Raw genomic sequence first — 20,637 nt, 5'->3', positions numbered from 1 at the left:
AGACGGAGATTCATCAAAACTTGGGCAAAGGAACAGTAGAGTGGTTTTCCCATAGCAACCTATAAGATTTAAGATTTTATTTTTAAGAGGCATTTAAAAAAATGAAAACTGGATGTAGGATGCTGTATGTATAATGCCCCTCCAGTGTTCTTGTGAGGTTTTTCATCCTTTAGAGTACTCCTTAAAGGGGTACTCTGGCACTTAGACATCTTATCCCCTATCCAAAGGATAGGAGATAAGATGCCTGATCGCGTGGGTCCCGCCGCTGGGGACCCCCGTGATCTTGCATGCAGCACCCCAGTTAAAATCATGTTCGCTCCGGGTCTGATTACCGGAGACCAAGCTGTCGGACCCGTGTTCGCCGGTAATCAGACCTGGAGCGAACATGCTTCGGGGGACTGATTTTAACTGGGGTGCTGCGTGCAAGATCACGGGGGTCCCCAGCGGCGGGACCCCCGCGATCAGGCATCTTATCCCCTATAGGGGAAAAGATGTCTAAGCACCGGAGTACCCCTTTAAATAAACTCTCAGTCTTCTAGGAAATGAGAGTTGAAGGCCCATTGTTGGGTCCAACAAGGACATGATTCCTTATATTTATACAGAGAATTTTTACATCTGTTTTAAATTTATCATAATCTTTGTTGTTATCGCTGTACACACATTGTCTCAGTAAGGTCATTTAGGTTTTTTTGTAAACCAACACAGAAGAAATTTGATCCCAGTGGTACGGGATGTAAGGGGGTTCTGGCCTCAACTGTCCTGGTACGTAGATCAAGTGTGCCAGTGCCTGCCAATCTCCTAGCAGTCACCACGTTTACCCAGGTTGTATGATTGGTGGCTCAGGTCTTCATCCTCAGGCTGCTCTACTAGGTGGCATCTGTGTGGTTTAGACCCATAATACCTCTGCCTCTGCTACAGCCATACTGGGCAACCAGGTATACCTAAAATGTGTGTGGAAGGGGTGAGCATCATACAGTGGTCCCTCAAGTTATAACATTAATTGGTTCCAGGACGACCATTGTATCTTGAAACCATTGTATGTTGAGACCATAACTCTATGGAAACCTGGTAATTGGTTCTGAAGCCACCAAAAGGTCATCCAAAAATAGGAAAAAGTGAGGATTAAATAAGTAGATAACTAATACAGATAAAGCAAATCCTTACATATAAAAGTGATAAAGATCTGCTGGAAGCTATAATCATTGTCTATGTCAGTGTTTCCCAACCAGGGTGCCTCCAGCTGTTGCAAAACTATAACTCCCAGGATGCCCGGACAGCCGTTGGCTGTCCGGGCATGCTGGGAGTTGTAGTTTTGCAACAGCTGGAGGCACCCTTGTTGGGAAAGAATGGTTTATGTAGAGGACAGGAGCTTCTTCAGGGGCCTATACAGTACACACAGTGTACCAAATGGAGCCCCCTTACTTGGTGTTCAAAGGAGCAGCTAACCCTGGCACAGGTAAGGAGTAGTACGGAACTTGTAGTTCCTCCCTGTACTGTAGGGGGCGCTACCAGACAGCCATTCAGTGCTTGTACTTCAGTAATAGAGGTGATTTACCAGTAAAATGCCAATTCTGATTGGTCAGTTCCTCCAGTTGTGACAGGTATCACAGATCTGGACCATCTGTAGTATTGTATGTTGAGTCTGGTTTCAAGTTACAATGGTCCAGAAAAGACCATTGTATGTTGAAACTATTGTATGTTGAGGCCATTGTAAGTTGAGGGATCACTGTACTCAGATTTTTTTTTTCACCGTACATTACAGTACCCTTTAATCTCACTGTATACAAAAACGTATGACGTCATGACGCTATTGTGTACAGCAAACATCATATCAGATCATGATACAGGACATGTTTTGGTGCAAGTGGCCTTCCTCAGCCGTCTACAACCAGGTATGAAACTGCTCCTATTTACCTGCACTAGGGGGTGCCTATCATGTCTGATCAGGAATCAACCAAACTAAAATAAATAAAAATAGAAATGGTGCAAAAAATAAATAAATATATGTCTGGTCATAAACAGGGAGAGGTTAATGGGGTATTCCGGTGGAAAACACATTTTTTTTTTATTAACTGGTGCCACAAAGTAAACTGATTTGTATATTACTTCTATGTAAAAATCTTAACCCTTCCAGTACTTATCAGCTGCTGAATACTCCAGAGGAAGTTGTATTTCTTTCTGGAGTTATTTTCAGTTTGACCACAGTGCTCTCTGCTGACACCTCTGTCTGTATCAGGAACTGTCTAGAGCAGGAGAGGTTTGCTATGGGGATTTGGTTCTACTTTAGACAGTTCTTGACATGGACAGAGGTGTCAGCAGAGAGCACTGAGGTCAGACAGAAAAGAACTCCAGAAAGAAATACCACTTCCCGTGGAGCATACAGCAGCTGATAAGTACTGGAAGTATTAATATTTTTTAAATAAAAGTAATTTACAAATCTGTTTAACTTTCTTGCACCAGTTGATTTGAAACAATTTTGTTTTCCACCGAAGCTCCCCTTTAAATACACTTTCAATATGAATGAATACTATGCCACCTTAATGTATCAGTTCTCAGTGCTACTGTTTAATGATAATAGAAAACATCTTCTGTAAGGCCCCTTTCCCACTACAGGTATCATCCTGCTTTTTTACTACCGTTATTTTACAATAATGGATGAAAAAAAAAAAAAAACAGATGCAATAACTGGTAATAACAGATGATAACTGATGACCATCATTCATTATTTTTAATGTTTTTTTTCTTAAAAAACCTGATGTTGTTCATCTGTTATCATCAGTTATTACCAGTTAAATCCGTTTTTTTTCCAGGTTTTTAACCCTGAAATGTTTTTTTGTAAAGCTGTACAGAGCATGCTCAGTACAAAAAACGGATGTTAAAAAACCTGACAATAACTGATGATAAGGCTGCATTCACACTGCGGTTGGAGCATAGGGCTGCCGGCTGGGGTACGGGAGCGCACGGTTTCCCCCCCCCCCCCCCCCAGTCGGATCCGGCAGCTCTCCATTGACTTCAATGACCTGACCGGAGTCAAACAGTGTCATAGCAGGTCGGGACCAGTGGCTAATAGCGCGCGGCACTGATCGCGGTGCCGCATGCTATTAAAGGGGTACTCCCACCCTAGACATCTTATCCCCTATCCGAAGGATAGGGGATAAGATGTCTGATCGCGCTGGGGACCCCCGCATTATTGCATGCGGCACCCACCTGTGTTCTCACCGGAACCGCTGGAGGGTCTGAGTCGCGACTCTGGGAACGGAAGTCCGTGACATCAGGACTCCGCCCCCGTGTGACGTCACGCCTGTCCCCTCAATGCAAGTCTATGGGAGGGGGTGTTGAGGGGACGAGCGTGACGTCACATGGGGGCGGAGTCCTGACGTCACGGACTTCCGTTCCCAGAGTCGCCACTAAGACCCTCCAGCGGTTCCAGTGAGAACACAGGTGGGTGCTGCATGCAAAAATGCAGGGGTCCCCAGCGGTGGGACCCCCGCGATCAGACATCTTATCCTCTATCCTTTGGATAGGAGATAAGATGTCTAGGGTGGGAGTACCCCTTTAACCCTTGAACGCCGCGTCTAAAATTAAAGTAAACTGCTCCCGGCTAGCTCAGTGGGCAGTTCGGGATCGCCGTGCCGAAATCGGGGCATCCCGAAAAGCTGTAGGCAGCAGGAGGGTCCCCTACCTTCCTCCTCGCTGTCCGATCGCTGAATTACTGCTCAGTGCCTGAGATCCAGGCATGAGCAGTCAAGCGGCAGAATCATTGATCAATGGTTTCCTATGAGAAACCATTAATCAATGTAAAAGATCAGTGTGTGCAGTGTTATAGGTCCCTATGGGAGGGGGCTATAACACTCCCAAACAAAAGTGAAAAAAAAGATCATTTAACCCCTTCCCTAATAAAAGTTTGAATCACCCCCTTTTCCCATTACCCCCTTTTCCCATTTAAAAAAACAAACAGTGTAAATAAAAATAAACATATGTGATATCGCCGCGTGCGGAAATGTCTGAATTATAAAAATATATTGTTAATTAAACCACATGGTCAATGGCGTGCGCGCAAAAAAATTCCAAAGTCCAAAATAGTGTATTTTTGGTCCCTTTGTATATCATGAAAAAATGAATGAAAAGCGATCAAAATGTCTGATCAATACAAAAATGGTACCAATAAAAACTTCAGATCACGGCGCAAAAAATTAGCCCTCATATCACCCCATACGCGGAAAAATAAAAAAGTTTTAGGATTCAAAAGATGACAATTTTAAAGGTATAAATTTTCCTGCATGTAGTTATGACTTTTTCCAGAAGTAATACAAAATCAAACCTATATAAGTAGGGTATCATTTTAATTGTATGGACCTACAGAATAAAGATAAGGTGTCATTTTTACCGAAAAATGTACTGTGTAGAAACGCAAGCCCCCATAAGTTACAAAATGTTATTTTTTTCAATTTTGTCGCAACAATGATTTATTTTCTGTTTCGCCGTTGATTTTTGTGTAAAATGACTGATTGCAAAGTAGAATTGGTGGCGCAAAAAATAAGCCAACATATGGATTTTTAGGTGCAAAATTGAAAGGGTTATGATTTTTAAAGGTAAGGAGGAAAAAACTAAAGTGCAAAAACGGAAAAACCCTCAGTCCCCAAGGGGTAAAAGTCAATGGAGTTCGGCGCTGGTCCGGCTTGGGTACGGGAGTGCACGGTTTTTCCCTCCTCCAGACGGAGCCGGCAACCTATGCTCCAACCGCAGTGTGAATGCAGCCTTAACACAGATTTTTTTTGAACATTTTGAATTTTAACGTCCGGTTTTTCACCTTTTTTTGCCAGACCAAAAATTTGTGCATGCACCGTCTTTTGTGTAGGCAAAAATTACTGACATTAGTAAAAAAACAGACATGCCTGATGCAAAAGGATGTTCAAAAAATCCCATTGACATGAATGGGATTTTTTCACGGCCTTTTTCAGGACTTTTTGCCGGGAGTAATAATGGAGTTTTTTTTACAGGATGATACCTGTAGTGTGAAAGGGGCCTAAATCACTCAAGCAGGGCCGGATCATCATTGGCGCTCATGGAGCGCCTGCTCCGGGCCCCGTGCCTGCAGGTGGCCCCCGTCAAAAAATCTTTTCAGGAGACAAGGATGCCCCGGTTACTTCTCTGCGGCCCCGCATTAACTTTAAAAACCGGGAGGTAGCGCACGCAGGGACGTTACTGACGTCCCGTGCGTGCGCCCATAGAAGAGCGGAGCAGAGCAGAGCAGTGAGGAGGACGCACACGCGCGCATGGTAAGTCACCAGCAGCACGTCATCTTCAGTGTTCCAATCACCCATCCTCCAGTCTCGGGACCCTGGAGCGGTGGTCGGAACACTGAAGTGGGGCAGTAAACAGGCATACAGCCTCCAGCCAAACACTGTATATGGCTGAAGGCTGTATGTCTGTGGGGGAACTGTACTGCACCTAATGTGGGGGACTATACTGCACATAATGTGGGGTAACTATACTGCACCTAATGTGGGGGAGCTATACTGCACCTAATGTGGGGGAACTATACTGCACCTAATGTGTGGAACTATACTGCACCTAATGTGGGGGAACTATACTGCACCTAATGTGGAGGAGCTATACTGCACCTAATGTGGGGGAGCTATACTGCACCTAATGTGGGGGAACTATACTACCAACCTAATGTGGGGGAACTATACTACCAACCTAATGTGGGGGAACTATACTACCAACCTAATGTGGGGGAACTATACTGCCAACCTAATGTGGGGGAACTATACTGCCAACCTAATGTGGGGGAACTATACTGCCAACCTAATGTGGGGGAACTATACTGCCAACCTAATGTGGGTAACTATACTGCCAACCTAATGTGGGTAACTATACTGCCAACCTAATGTGGGGGAACTGTACTGCACCTAATGTGAGGAACTATACTGCCAACCTAATGTGGGGGAACTATACTACCAACCTAATGTGGGGGAACTATACTGCCAACGTAATGTGGGGGAACTATACTGCCAACCTAATGTGGGTAACTATGCTGCCAACCTAATGTGGGTAACTATACTGCCAACCTAATGTGGGGGAACTGTACTGCACCTAATGTGAGGAACTATACTGCCAACCTAATGTGGGGGAACTATACTGCCAACCTAATGTGGGGGAACTATACTGCCAACCTAATGTGAGGAACTATACTGCCAACCTAATGTGGGGGAACTATACTACCAACCTAATGTGGGGGAACTATACTGCCAACCTAATGTGGGGGAACTATACTGCCAACCTAATGTGGGTAACCATGCTGCCAACCTAATGTGGGTAACTATACTGCCAACCTAATGTGGGGGAACTGTACTGCACCTAATGTGAGGAACTATACTGCCAACCTAATGTGGGGGAACTATACTGCCAACCTAATGTGGGGAACTATACTGCCAACCTAATGTGGGGAACTATACTGTTAACCTAATGTGGGGGAACTGTACTGCACCTAATGTGAGGAACTATACTGCCAACCTAATGTGGGGGAACTATACTGCCAACCTAATGTGGGGAACTATACTGCCAACCCAATGTGAGGAACTATACTGCCAACCTAATGTGGGGGAACTATACTGCCAACCTAATGTGGGGAACTATACTGCCAGCCTAATGTGGGGAACTATACTGCCAACCTAATGTGGGGGAACTATACTGCCAACCTAATGTGGGGGAACTATACTGCCAACCTAATGTGGGGAACTATACTGCCAACCTAATGTGGGGAACTATACTGCCAACCTAATGTGGGGGAACTATACTGCCAACCTAATGTGGGGGAACTATACTGCCAACCTAATGTGGGGAACTATACTGCCAGCCTAATGTGGGGAACTATACTGCCAACCTAATGTGGGGGAACTATACTGCCAACCTAATGTGGGGGAACTATACTGCCAACCTAATGTGGGGAACTATACTGCCAACCTAATGTGGGGAACTATACTGCCAACCTAATGTGGGGGAACTATACTGCCAACCTAATGTGGGGGAACTATACTGCCAGCCTAATGTGGGGAACTATACTGCCAACCTAATGTGGGGTGACTTGTACTGCACACCTAATGTGTGGGGAACTATACTGCACCCAATCTGGGGGAACTACAACCTCATGTGGGGAAACTATACTGCACCTAAATGTGGGGGAACTGTTAGGGGGCATCATAATGAAGTGCTCCGTCTTCCAGGCAGCCCTAATCTGGCCCTGCACTCAGGGCATGCTGGGGGTTGTAGTTGTGCCGCAGACTCACAGGTCGGGGGTCACTGCTGTCACTGTTCCATACGCCGGATAACCGTCCGTAGCTGTCGTTCTGCCAGCAGGGGGCGTGCGTGAGGCGCTACCTGTGTGCTGATGTGCGGGCTCCACTTCCCAGCAGCGCGTTGTCTTTGTGAGTCCTGAGGAACCTGCGTATGTCTTGTATAGCTTGATTCGGGCAGAGGAAGCCGGGAGCCTGCCGGGCCGTGGAGACGGGATTTATCCGGGATATATCGAGCGCAGAGCCGGTGGTGTGTCCCAGGCTGTACGGAGACGGTAAGAGCTGCACAGGTGGAGCGGGGTTTAGTGCGGTAAACTGGGGGGTATTAGGAACCTGCCCCCTACCTATCCTGCACAATAGATGAGCTGTACCTGGAGCTAACCCTTTCACTGCCGAGCCTGTGTTGTTTACCCCTAGGACGTGTTCCCATTCAGTGACAGGTACCTAGGGGGTGTAGGTTCATAGTCAGGTAGGTACATTGACAGGTACCTAGGGGGTAGGTACATTTATTTACATACATTTTTGTTATTTGACAGCATTATTTTATAAGCTAGGTCTGTCTGCTTTAGTGTTTCCCAAGCAGGGCGCCTCCAGCTGTTGCAAAACTACAACTCCCAGCATGCCCGGACAGCCGAAGGCTGTCCGGGCATGCTGAGAGTTGTTGTTTTGCAACAGCTGGAGGTGCCCTGTTTGGGAAACACTAATACACAATAGGCTCTCCAACATCACCACCAGCCTGTGATAGATAATGGCCATAAAACATCACGCTACCCAAAATGCATTATTTTGCTATCATGCCGTTGTAGTTTTGCAACAGCTGGAGGCACGCTGCTTGGTAAACACTGTTTTCTTCAGAAGTGGCTATTATAAAGCCTGTTGTGATTCCAGCTCCTGAGCATGTGATTCTGCTGATCTCAGTGAAATACAAATGTCATTGACTGGCACATTGATCACATAAAAAAAAGAAATAATAAAAAAAAAAGTGAATACTAATCAGGACAGTGATGGGAAATCCTTAGGGTGCCTCAATCCATAGTGTCACCAAGATGGCTGACTTGGCGATTGCTTATTGGCAGGCGCTATTTGTGAATGAGCCTTAATTGGCCAAACCGGGGTTAAACAGCCCTCTGCTATAGTGGGGGGTAAAGTAACTGAGGTGACGGTGCCGTGTACTGCTCTATAGTGGAGTCACTCATACGTTTTTGTTTGCAGAAAATGTGTAGATGACAGCGTGCGTGTTGTGATCTATTACCTGTTACTACAATGTCATGATTCATGATATACACAGCTTTTCAGCACCCACCAATGAGTTCACTTGCATCTATTACACCAATATATATGTGTGTATGTGTATATATATATATATATATATATATATATATATATATAAAAAATATATATGTGTGTGTATATATATAGAAAAAAAAATATATATGTGTGTGTGTGTGTATGTGTATATATATAGAAAAAAATATATATGTGTGTATATGTGTGTGTGTGTGTGTGTATATATATATATATGTGTGTGTGTGTATATATATATATATATATATATATACATAGAAAAAAGTGTATGTATGTGTGTGTGTGTATATATATATATATATATATACATAGAAAAAAATATATATATATGTGTGTGTGTGTGTGTGTTTACACACACATATATATATATATATATATATATATATATATATATATATATATATATATAGTGGTTTGTGCCGATGTTGGGAGGATAGTGTTAAAGGGAACCTGTCACATTGAATATGCAGTCTAATCTGCTTAAAGCAGGTTATAGAGCAGAAGGAGCTAAGTACATTGATATATAGTTTTTTTTAGTCAAATTCCAGGATAACTTGTCATTTGTCCATATCAAATATCTGCTTATTTTGAGCTAAATAGTCACGTGGGTGGTTCTAATCAGTGATTGACAGCGCTTCATATATACACACTTATACACAGTTTTCTGTGTTAAGGGTATGTTCACACTATGGAATTCCCGAGTGGAATTCCGCGGTGTGAACTTAACATTAGTGTGAATGGGTCTCCGCGAGACCCGTTCACACTGCGGAATTTCAGCGGCGGACAATTCCGCCGCTGAAATTTATTCAGCGCAAAGAAAGAACATGTTCATTCTTTGCGTGGAAGTCCGCGAGTACTGCATAGCCGTCAATGGTGACGGTGCAGTGCCGCGCGGTCCTACCGCCGCCGTCGGCTGCCAGACTGAATCTCCGCTTGCGGAATTCTGCGAGTGGAGATTCCGTGCACACTCCAGAGTGTGAACATACCCTAAGGGTACGTTCACAAGGGCGGATTTATTTGCAGGTTTCCTGCTGCGTATTTGAAAGTGGGCGGGCTCCGCTGTGGAAAATCCGCCGCAGACCCTACTGACTTCAATGGGGCTTGCAGCGGATTTTCCACAGCAGAAAATCTGTTGCCGATAACCGCAAAGAGACCGCCCCCTTTCAAGTACGCAGCGGGTAACCCGCAAACAAATCTGCCCGTGTGAACGTACCCTAAGGCTGTGGTCATACTGCGGAATATTTGCGTAATGTCCACCCGTGTGGACATTCCGCAAATAGCAGTTGATGGCAGAACATGCCGGCGCTAGGACCGCTCGGAAGTGCATGTCTCCATAGACGGCAGTGCATGTTGGACGGAGGCCGGAATCCGGATTTCCATGGTAGAAGTTTCTGCTGAATTCCGCTCGGAAATTATGTGTGAACATGGCCAGAGTGTGCATATAGAGTGAGCTGTCAATCACTGACTAGGACCGCCCATATGACTACCTAGCCCTGAATGAGCCGAGATTTACTTGAATCAATGACAGGTTAGGCTATGTTCACATCAGCATTACAAGCTCTGTTCACTGATTCTGTTATAATGACAGGATTTTAGCAGAGAAACAAATCCTGAAGCTCTTCTTTTTTTTTTCCTCCACTAAAATCCTGAAAATTGGATATCTAACGGGACCCAGATGGATTCCTTTCAAAGTTAATGGGACCTGTCGGGATCCATTGGTGTCCGGTGCAACACCCTCTATCGAGTCCCATTATCAGCGTGTGTAACGGAGCTCCACAATGCTGGTGTGAACATAGCCTTTTCCTTGTACTTTTCCCACATAACTTTATATCAATCTTCTCACCTCCTCCTGCTCTATAGCATGGTGCCTTCAGACTGGGCTGGATATTTAACCCAACAGGTTTCTTTTAAAGGGGGACTCCGGCATAACACCTTACTTACGGGGTTCTCCTTCTAAATGGAGAGTGTCGACCACCGCACAAAACAATGGCCGACACACCCCCTTAATGCATCTCTATGAGAGAGCTGTAGCGCTGCACTCAGGAATCTCTGGCTCTCCCTCTGGCGCCATTTAGAAGGAGAGCCGGGGGACCCCCAGCGATTTGACACGTATTCCCTATTCTTAAGATAGGGGATACGTTTTTATATCCGGAGTACTCCCTTAAAGGGGTACTCCACTGCTCAGCATTTGGAAGAAACTGTTCCGAATGCTGGAGCCGGCGTCGGGAGCTTGTGACATCATAGCCCCATCCCTCATAACGTCACGCCCCACCCCCTTAATGCAAGTCTATGGGAGGGGGCGTGACAACTGTCACGCCCCCTCCCATAGACTTGCATTAAGGAGGTGAGGCATGACATCATGAGGGGCGGGGCTATGACATCACGAGCTCCCGGCTCCAGCGTCCGAAACAGTTTGTTCCAAATGCTGGGCAGTGAAGTACCCCTTTAACCATTTATGACCGTATAATGCACACTCGCCATCACTAGTCCTACAGTGCTATGGTCCATACACACACTGTTGCTGTGTGCCCTATACTAAGTGCATTTTTTCACACAAGTAGCTCTTTCCATGGTTACTGTGCAAAAATCTGTGTATTTGTAGTAGTTGATCAGGAAAGGCTAGCATGGCTATATGCATACTGTAGGATATATTGGTGATACCTCCCCCTGGGAGCTGATGAGGTTATAGACATCCTAGATGTTCTAGTCCCCCGCTTAGGATACACCTCTATGAGCCTGTGTGCAAAGCAAGAAAAAAGGAGCCCTATCCCATCCATCTATAATATTATTAAAGGGGTACTCCGGCGCTAAGACATCTTATCACCTATGCAAAGGATTGGGGATAAGATGCCTGATCACGGGGGTCCCGCCCAAACGGTCCGTTACAAACGGTCCCCGGAGCTATCACGCCCCCTCCCATTGGCTTGCATCGGAGCGTGAAGTCACATGGGGGCGGGGCCGTGACATCACAATGCTCCGGCCCTGTGATCGCCAGTCAGCAGACCCAGAGTGAACATGCTCCGGGGACAGTTTGTAACGGGGTGATGCGTGCAAGATCACGGGGGTCCCCAGCGGCAGGACCCCTGCGATCAGGCATCTTATCCCCTATCTTCTGGGGATAAGATGTCTTAGTGCCGGAGAACCCCTTTAACCATTCTGGCTGGCATATACTACATTTCTTCTGTAGCAGGCCTGTATGGTCAAACTTAGAGACTTTTTGCAAAAACCCAACAAGGCATAGAACCTGAGATGGGGTACTCCTCTGTCCCCTACAGTCCTCAGATCTAGCTAACTGAGCACATGGAGTGATCACTAGAGCTGTGTGTCGTAACCCAGCAGTAAAAGAGTTAACTGGCCACCCTCCTTCCCCTGCCCCCTTGGCTTTATAATTATTTCCTCGCTGTAATTACATTGGAGGGTGGTGACGGAGTGTGATTTGTGAATGGTCAGATATTCTTTACTAAACAAATTACAATCCCCTTTGATATCTATCTTTCCAATTCCAGGGTAATTTAATTCATGACTATATATGTCCTGTACAAACGGAAGTATCCAGATACGGGGACTTCTCTATAAGCCAGGTCACTTACAGGGCACGCTCACAGATCTGTGTCCCCATGACAGAAAATGCCAATTCTAATAGCAAATGGCGTGTACGGAATGTAGACCATATTGAAGGGGTTTATATTTTAGGACCTATAGATATCATGGATGGGGTCCCCTGTTCTGCACCCCTCTCTTTTAACTAAAGTGGGGGGGGGGGGATTGCCTATGTCTGCTTCCGAAATAGAGTCCTCTTTTCAGAATTTGAGAGGGCGCAGTGTAATACCACATTTGTCCTGCAGCAGTCCACAGACTCTGACAATCTACATAATCCTTATATACAGTATTTAAGAGCAGAATGTTTGCTACAATGACATTCGGTAGACAATTCCCTATTTGTCAGCAGCACAAAGTTCTATCTTATACGTTCTGGCAGTATATCATTGTGGTTAAATGTCTCTATTCTGCCCAGGCTTTTAAAGGGGTACTCCGCCCCTAAACATCTTATCCCCTATCCAAAGGAGCAGGACCCCCGCGATCTCCCTGCTTCACGCGGCATTCGCTTAGATCGTCGGGTGCAACATCGGAGGCTCATGATGTCACAGTCACACCCCGCTCGTGACGTCGCAGCCACGCCCCCTCAATGCAAGTCTGTTGGAGGGGGCGTGACATTCGTCACGCCCCCTCCCACAGACTTGCATTGAGGTGGTGTGGCCGTGACGTCACGAGCGGGGCGTGACTGTGACACCACAAGTCTCCGCCTTGCATCGCCAGTCATCCGGCACGGAGCGAAGTTCGCTCCATGCATCGGATGTCTGGGGTGCCGTAGCCGAGATTGCGGGTGTCCCTTTAGATAGGGGATAAAATGTCTAGGGACGGAGTACCCCTTTAACATTACAGGACATGGTAGGACAAAGGTATCGTGGTGACTTTTAGAATACAATTTCCATTCCATTTAAAGGTGTGCCAGGCCTTTTCATCATTGTAAAATAAAAGAGACAACAGGATGCGCTCCGTCGTGTGATATCTTCAGGTAAAGCAATAACGCAAGGTGTAAACTGCGCTTACCAGAATAAGTTGTACTCCTTCCAAGTACAACCATGGATTGAGATATGGTAATGGATATCTGCAACCAAGATAACGATACAGGGAGGTGTCCTCCAGAACCAGCAGAGTAATACAGTCGCTGAGACTAGGATAAAAGCAAGGATTTTTTACTCCCACAATGCAACGCGTTTTGCGGAACTTCCACTTCTTCAGGCAGACTCCTGGTCTCAGTGCCTGTATTACTCTGCTGGTTCTGGAGGACACCTCCCTGTATCATTTTCATCATTGTGTCAGTGCTGGACGTGTCCATAAGTTGTGTACCAGTAAAGTCTCACACATTCTGTTGAAGGAAAATGCAACTTCGGTGTTGTCAGACATTACAGATTTATTATGCAACTTCAGCGAAGTCTCGTGACCCTAGTATTAGTGGCCAATACATTCTGCTGAGTGAGAGCAATAAGCCACTGCCAGACACCTCAGGCAGCTGCTGTCTTCCTCATTTCATCTAATGTGTATAGCCAGCTTAGAAACTTACACTAAACTTGACAGCAAGCAGAGATCTTACATGGGCAATGCAAATATATATATATATATGTATATATATATATATATATATATATATATATATATATAAATACTTTTGATATGTCATTGAAATATATATATATATTATGAAAGCTGATTGGTGGGGGTCTGCTTGCTGGGACCCCCACTAATCACAAGAACGGAGGTAAGTTGTCCTCTGAGTTAATGGAACAGCAGCTTGCATGCTCAGTCACTGCTCCATTCATTCTCTGTAAGGCTTCCAAACATGGACGAGTGAATGAATTCCCTATTCTGTGAATATGGGACAACTATTCTGTTAATCCTGGATGATATACTGAATGGGTCAATGGCCCTTATACACCTGATGGATTCCAAAAGAGCACTCTTATGACATCTGCTAGGGATGGATAGATCAGTATGTCTTTTTGGTTACAATATAGAAAAAGTGTAGTCTGCTATGCTTTTCTATTCTGTGGGCTACCAAATGTATACCACACTGTATACATTCTATTTTCCCATGGTCACCTATGGGTAACATTTGCCTGTGTATCGCATTCAGTGGTATAAACTGTGGCTTTTCATTTAGTTCATATTTTGGTAGATTTCTCTGGCATAAAAGGTGAACGTAGCACTTACACATGATGTGAACGAAACCTAAGTCAGATATAGATCTCTTATAGACTTTTCTTCTGTTCAGGTTGTAGACAGCAGTTTAGGCGTCTTAAACCAGGATCCTCACTACCATTAAGTCTTAAAGGGGTACTCCGCCCCTAGACATCTTATCCCCTGTCCAAAGGATAGGAGATAAGATGTTTGATATCCCTGCTGCACTCAGCGTTTGTTTCGAGCGTCGGGTGCAGCGCCGGAGGTCTGTGACGTCACTGCCGTGCTCCACTCGTGATGTCATGGTCACGCCCCCTCAGTGCAAGTCTATGGGAGGAGGCATGATAGCCGCCAAGCCCCCTCCAATAAACTTGCATTGAGGGGGCGTGGCCGTGATGTCACTAGTCCCCGCCCGGCATCACCAGTCATCAGGCAGGGAGCTAAGTTCTCTCCGTGCACTGGATTTCTAGGGTGCTGCAGCCTTCGGATAGGGGATAAGATGTCTAGAGGCAGAGTACCCCTTTAAGAGCTGGTGCTGAATATTGAAGGTTTCTATTTATAAACAGACAGGGTGGTTTTCTTATCTTGCAGACATATGCGTATTTCTTCACAGGCTTAGACCACAATTCAGTCTGTCGCATTACTCAAGTCTTTTGCTTCATGACTTTCATTTTGCTCCAGATACAAAAGCATTGTATAATTTACACATTTCTACATTACAGTCATCGGTTACACACTGTTGTATCCCCAAGAAAATATATAAAGTCCCTAAGTTATATTAGGAAGTCTTCTAAACAATGCCAGAAGACAACCAAAGGTAGCCATGTAACCCCTTTTATGTGTAGCATGTATATCGGCATTATACAGATATATTTCCTCTTAAGTTTCCTATATTTGGCTTAAGTTAATGTTCACCAGCCTCAGCATTTTGTTCATGTAACAGGAAGCTCAGGATGAACAGTTGAGGCTTCCTGGAATAGCTTGGTAAAGCATTTCTTTACTTGTTTGGGACAGTCTTCTGCTTAATTAAGCAAAGTTATATTACATTTTTTTCTAAACTGTAAATTTTTATAAAAGTTTTAAAAAACAGCAGGTCAAATACACAAAGGACCCCAAAGGCCCAAGTATAGCCAGTAGGACCACTCCAATAATGCAAAAACGTAGGCAGTACTAGGCAGCAATAAAGTGATGCTACAAAATGCAATCACCCCCCCCCCCCCCCCCCCAGAGGGAAAAGCATCACCGTGGAAAATCCAGCATACGTTTGCTAAATTCGAGGGGGAGCAGCCAACAACCACCACAAAAAACATATCAATACTTATAGAACAAAAACACTAAAGACAAACAAAGAGAATACACAACAATACAAAAAACAAGACGAAAAGACAAGAAGAGGGAGACAAAGGTAAAGGAAAGAGAAAGAAGATCTGAAGAGAAAGCAAATCATGGGGGTTGTCGATCAGAAAAGTGGTCCCATCCATAGCAGTCTTAGCAGCAAGTACAGTGGGCATGAAAAGCTTAAATGGCTTCTTAGCTAAAACCTGAGAAGGCAAGTGCAGAAGATAGGGCAGTGGGTCCTTGGGGATATGCACTCCCAACACTACCTGAATCAGTTGACTCCAAAAGTCTACAATAAGCGGGCAAGACCAGAATATATGAAAGATAGTCCCCAGACCCCTCCCACATTGCCAACATTGGGGTGGAATATTGGGATTCAATTTATTCAACAGTTCCGGGGTGTGATACCACCCCATAAGCAGTTTAAACTGAGTTTCCTTATATGTAGTGCAGATAGAGAAGCCCTTTCCCATATTATTTTCCACTGAGGGAGAGTAATGGGAGAGTAATGGTGACTCCCAGGACCTCCTCCCAACGGCGCATATAGGGATGAGAAGGGGCAGTTCCAGAGGGACAGGACAGAAGGACAGAGTAGATATCAGAGAGAAGTCCCCTCGCCTGAGGTCCACCACGGCACAAGCGTTCAAAACTCGTAGGTAGGGACACCACAGTAGAACCTAGTGTGGAAGCCATAAAATAGCTAAGTTGCATGTAGTGGAACTGCTCAGAAGAGGGGAGATCCCATCGAGAAGCCAGCTGTTCAAAAGGTAAGAGAGTGCGAGAAAGTGGATCTACCACCTCAGCCCAGCAAAAGAGACCCCTAGAACCCCACTCCCGCACCACAAAGGAGAGGAGGAGTAAAATAGTGTATCCCCAGACATAGCGTGAAAAATACATCAGGCCCAGCAAGGCACCTGCGGGGGTAGAAGGGAATTTGGATGAATCTGAGCCAACCACAATTTCTCCAACTCCATCCATTGACTATAGGCATGGTAGGAAGACCATGGCGCCAGGTAACATAGGTGAGCCTCCCAATATTATATAGTGACATCTGGTACAGCTAAACCCGCTGTGTACCGACTAGGGCTGCACGATATATCGCAATCCCAATCAAATCGCGATATCTAGGGATTGCGATATGTCGATGCAGCCCTTCGCAAAAATTAGCGATTATACAGTAGGTCGCACAATGAGGGGGCCGGCCGGGCCACTCAGGAGCAGACAATTAAACAAGGGAGCAGACAATTAAACAATGGAGCAGAGCTGGGCTCCGGCGGTAAGTTAGCTCCCTGCAACGCGGCCAGGTCCCTTCACTGTGCGGCCGACTTTGACTGTCTCTCCTCCCAGCAGTGCGCAGCGCTGGGAGGTGAATTAACCCCACCACGGCTGGCCGCCATTAATAAACGGTGCAGCCGTGTGGCGGGTGTATGAAGAGAGCTCAAAAGCTGAGCTCTCTTCATGCTGGCTTATGCCGGACATCACCTATCCGAGTCATGTCCGGCATTAACCCTTTAGAAGCGGCGATCAAAGCTGATCACAGCGTCTAAAATGCCGAAGTGACTGCCTGTAGCTCATTGGAGCTGATCGGGACACTGGTGGCGTAATGCTGCCGAGTCCCGATCAGCTGAGAGGACAGGAGGTTCCCTACCTGCCTCTGTCCTGTCCGATCGGCGCTCCAATAATGCTGATAGCCTCAGGAGTCTGTAGTAATGGAGCGCTGATAAGGCTGCTTTCACACTATAAAAATACATCTGTTAGAAACGTCCGTCATAAAAATCTTGAAAATCCCTAACGGCCGTTAGAAAATACCATTATAGTCTGTCGGATTTTTCGAATAGCCGTTTTAACCTGTTATAGCCCATTATTGATAACGGCCGCTATTTTGTGATGGGCGATAGTAACGGGAGAAATTTGCACGTCACAAAATAACGTCCGTCAGGTATTTTACACCCCCCCAGGCTCAAAAAGGAAGCCACTACTTATTCCCAGTGCTCCAGTGCGGAGAGTATGCGGACTACAGTATATCAGGCCAGGCACATGAAATGTGGAGGAGAAATTAAGTTCATTTCTCATTGTCCTATCCAATCCCCTCCATTTTATGTTCAGTCAATGAACATGAAATTTGGGAGGTTGGCTTTATGAAATAGAGGGATTGGACATTAAAAATAGGGGGATTTTCACCATTTCTTTATTATATCGCATATCGATATTGCAATATTTAACTCTATAATCGCAATCACAGATTTTTCCCAAATTGTTCAGCCCTAGTGCCGACTAGCCAGCATCACAGACATTGGGAGGGGATGCCGCTTAGCATCCCATATAAAACGGAAAATGACCAACTGAAAAGACTGCAGAGCCGACAACGGGATGCGTACCGGTAAGATGTCAAAAAAGTAAAGCAATTTAGGTAAAATCGTCATTTTGAACGCCGCTATATGCAGAGAGGCAGCCGGCAGTCAGCCGTGCCGACAGAGCGAGAGCAGAGGCCTAAGGCAGGGCCTGTAATGGTGGCCGGACCGCACAGGGCTGGTGACAGAGGCTGATGGAGGAAGCGAGCAATCCTTCCAGGAGGGATGAAGGACCGCCGAAGTGCTGAGGAAGGCTTCTTGGGTCTGCGGGAGGTCCTCCCAATCTAAAATAGCTGGGTCATCAGGTATTTGGGCTGGGAGCACACCACTTATGCGGCCATCTTCCTCGGCGTCATGCCATGCCCCCCCCCCGCAAAGTTATATTTTAATCCATTTACAGTCCGTTAAGCAGTGAAGCAGATCTGGAAATTCCACATTTCGTCATATGGTAATCCTGACAACAGATGTATATCCAGGATTATATAATACCTTGGCTATGTTTTCTATTACTGTGTTCTTGCCTCAGGTTGTTAAAAAATCCCTTTAGTTTATTCCTGGTTGTATATCTGTTTTTGTTTCTTCCCACTCCCCTTTTATAATGTCACCCATTCAATTACAGCATCCATGGGGTCCATTGTCCTGCTATCCCGGGTTTCTGAATGGCTCATGGAAGTATATGTCTCTTTTTTGGCTGTATTGATGTCAATAAGATTATAGATGTCTTAAAGAGGTATTCCGGCTTTATACATCTTATCCCCCATCCAAAGGATAGGGGATAAGATGTATGATCGCAGGTGTCCTGCTGCTGAGGACCCCCGCGATCTCTGTGCAGCCTCCGGCATTCTGTGCCGGGTGCTGCCTCCGAGACAGGGACGTGACGTCACGCCACTCCCCTCCATTCATGTCTATGGGCGGGACCCCTGCGATATGCAGGGGATAGGGGATAAGATGTATAAAGCCGGAATACCCCTTTAAGACATTTATAATCGTGGGGAAAGGGAATTGCCCGGGAGTGGAACAGGCCAGATAGGTGAACCCCTTCTAATGTTGATAGGTTAACTACAGTTATTAAAACAATGACACCAGGAAAAACTGTTGCATCTAGTGCAGGGCATGATTCCTCGGAGTGTCCATCAGATTGATCCAAAAAGGTTTTAATTTCACCCTCTCCTTCAAGGCCCTTATCTACTGTTACATACAGGAAAGAAAAATGGTCTGATACAGAGGGAGGGACATACTCCACCAAGGAGACAAATGAGAGAGCCAAGGAGTTAGTCTACAATCCCCAAGTCTATGCGGGAAAGTGATCAACAGGTGAATATTGCTTCACATCTGTTCATTTGGCCCTCCAAACATCACAGAATCCTCACTTTCCCCGATTTTACCAAAGGAGGTAATACCCCTTTGTCCCAAACCCGGAGTTGGTGGGTACTTAAAGGGGTACTCCGCCCCAAGACATCTTATCCCTTATCCAAAGGATAGGGGATAAAATGTCTGATCGCGGGGGTCCCGCCACTGGGGACCCCGCAATCTCCCTGCTGCACCTGACATTAGTTTAGAGCGTCGGGTGCAGCGCCAGAATCTCGTAACGTCACGGGCCACACCCCGCTCTTAAGGTCACGGCCATGCCCCCTCCCATAGACTTGCTTTGAGGGGGCATGGCTGTGACATCACAAGTGGCGTGACCGTGATGCCTCCAGCCTCAGCTCCGCATCGCCAGTCATCCGGCATTGAGCGAAGTTCGCTCCGTGCATCGGATGTCTGGGGTGCCGCAGCCGAGATTGCGGGGGTTCCGTCGCTGGTCCTTTGGATAGGGGATAAGATGTCTAGCTAGAGGCGGAATACCCCTTTAAGGATGATGATCTATTAAAATCCCCTATGAAGATAGCAGGTGCTTCACATAGTCATTCCTGTTATAACCTATGGGAGCACTGGAATAAGGAAAAGGGACACAGAACATTTTATATGTATGAGGATGCTCACCCCCTTGGAATAAATGGAGTGAAATGAATGATAACCATGCTGGACCACACTCTCTGCAACAGGTACATGCTCTGTGGCTCTAGCTCAGGTTGTCCCAGCTCTGCTTTTTACTAGCCTTCTATTCTGAGATGGTCTGCATGATCTAAAATTCTGGTTGTCGTTATATAATTGGTTGAATTTACATGTTCCCTTTTTGACATAATTTTTTTTTTTTTTAACTATAAAGCACATCAGATCACATACATGACTGATTAGGGCATGTGCTTGAAAGAACAGATGTATAGCATTACAGTTATTTATCGTAAGTCCTTCCACATTTTATTTGATATATTACAAACATCCATAGAGACATTAACCATAAATCTTCCCGTGTTGCGTCGGTCTGCAGGGAGCAGGAAAATACAGTGATAGAAGAAGACTGTTTATTTATATGGCAGCTACAGTATATGTAATCACCGGCTGTACCGTAGTCTACTCTAGATGGACTGATCCACATGTAGACTTCATTAGGGAGAGTGTACAGCTTATTAGTCGGACCACACATAGAATGCTGTGTACAGTACTGGGCACCAGTGGACAAGAAAGATATAGTGGAACTGGAGAGGGACAATAAATTTGGCATA

At 45.6% G+C, this 20,637-nt stretch overlaps 1 protein-coding gene across 2 annotated transcripts in view; it reads left to right on the top strand.

Annotated features, from left to right (window-relative positions):
* Positions 1-7,417: 7,417 nt before the first annotated feature.
* SEMA4G (semaphorin 4G) overlaps positions 7,418-20,637 on the top strand; it is a 190,800-nt gene continuing 177,580 nt past the window's right edge. For both annotated transcript variants that reach the window (XM_056529593.1, XM_056529588.1), the window contains exon 1: positions 7,418-7,573. The gene's annotated coding sequence lies outside the window, so the exon portion shown is untranslated. The remainder of the gene's footprint in view (positions 7,574-20,637) is intronic.

This window comes from Hyla sarda, chromosome 7 (genome assembly GCF_029499605.1).
Source record: "Hyla sarda isolate aHylSar1 chromosome 7, aHylSar1.hap1, whole genome shotgun sequence".
In the NCBI taxonomy this organism is placed as follows: Eukaryota; Metazoa; Chordata; class Amphibia; order Anura; family Hylidae; genus Hyla; species Hyla sarda.
Note: the sequence above shows the minus strand (reverse complement) of the source record. Positions and strands in the feature narration are given on the sequence as shown.